The following is a 1,757-nucleotide window of genomic DNA, read 5'->3' on the forward strand; positions in this document are numbered from 1 at the left end:
ATGGCATTTGGGTTTCTCTTCTGTTTTTGGGGGAGATCCTGTTCTTTTTTGTTGGTTTTTTTTTTTTTTTTTTTTTTTTTTTTTTTTTTTTTGACACGTTTTTTGTCTCCATTGGGTTTCGTTGGGTTTTCCATGGTCATCATGGTGGAAAAGGGTAAATTTGTGGGTTTTGGAGAACATCAGGTAGGTTTAGGGTGGTTTTGGGATTGGATCTGTGCTTTTTGGGGATTTTCTTCCAGTTTATGGGTGATCCCGTTCTTTTTTGGGGTGTTTTTGACGTGTTTTGGTGTCTCCTTTTGGGTTTTGTTGGGTTCTTGTTTTTCATCATGTTGGAAAAGTTTAACTTGCGTGTTTTGGAGAACATCAGGTAGGTTTAGTGTCGTCTTGGGGTGGATCTATGTTTTTTGGGGATTTTCTTCCAGTTTTGGGGGTGATTCCGTTCTTGTTTGGGGTGTTTTTGACTTGTTTTGGGGTCTCCGTTGGGTTTTAGTTGGATTCTCGTTGGTCCTTAAGGGAAATGGGAGTGGATTGTGGGTTTTGAAGAAGATCAGGTGAGTTTAGGGTGTTTTTGCGGGGAAATTCATAGTTTTTGGTGTTTTTTCTTCTGATTCAGTTCTTTTTTGGGGTGTTTTTGACGTGTTTTGGGGTCTCCGTTGGTTTTTGTTGGGTTCTTGTTGTTCATCATGGTGAAAACGGGTAAATTGTGGGTATTAGAGAACATCAGGTAGGTTTAGGGGGACTTTTGGGGTGGATCAACGGCTTTTAGGGTTTTCTTTCGGTTTTGGGGGTGATCCCGCTTTTTTTTTTTGTGGTGTTTTTGACGTGTTTTGGGGTTTCCGTTGCGTTTTGTTGATTTCCTAATGTGTTTTAAGTTTGTTGGGAGTGGACTTTGGGATTTGGAGAACATCAGGTAGGTTTAGTGTGGTTTTGGGGTGGATCTATGTTTTTTTGGGGTTTTCTTTCTTTTTTAGGGGTTATCCTGTTCTTGTTTGGGGTGTTTTTGACGTGTTTTGGGGTCTCCGTTGGGTTTCGTTGGGTTTTCCGTTGTCATCATGGCGGAAAAGTGTAAATTGTGGGTTTTGGAGAACATCAGGTAGATTTAGGGTGTTTTGGGGGTGGATCTATGGTTTTGGGGGATTTTGTTCCAGTTTTGGGGTGATCGAATTCATTTTTGGGGTGTTTCTGACGTGTTTTGGGTTCTTCGTTGGGTTTTGTTGGGTTTTCCGTTGTCATCATGGTGGAAAAGTGTAAATTGTGGGTTTTGGAGAACATCAGGTAGGTTTAGGGGGCTTTTGGTGTGGATCTATGGCTTTTGGGGTTTTCTTTCGTTTTTAGGGTTTATCCCGTTCTTGTTTTGGGTGTTTTTGACTTCTTTTGGGGTCTCCGTTGGGTTTCGTTGGGTTTTCCATGGTCATCATGTTGGAAAATTGTAAATTGTGGGTTTTGGAGATCATCAGGTAGGTTTAGGGTGTTTTTGGGGTGGATCTATGGTTTTGGGGGATTTTCTTCCAATTTTGGGGGTGATCCCTTTCTTTTTTTTTTTTTTTTTTTTTTTTTTTTTTTTTTTTTGACGTGTTTTGTGGTCTCCGTTGGGTTTCGTTGGGTTTTCCATGGTCATCAATGTGGAAAAGTGTAAATTGTGGGTTTTGGAGAACTTCAGGTTGGTTTAGGGGGATTTTTGGTGTGGATCTATGGCTTTTGGGGTTTTCTTTCGTTGTTGGGGTTGAACCAGTTCTTTTTTGGGGTGTTTTTGACGT

The sequence above is a fragment of the Aythya ferina genome (genome assembly GCF_964211825.1).
Source record: "Aythya ferina genome assembly, contig: HAP1_SCAFFOLD_129, whole genome shotgun sequence".
Lineage (NCBI taxonomy): Eukaryota > Metazoa > Chordata > Aves > Anseriformes > Anatidae > Aythya > Aythya ferina.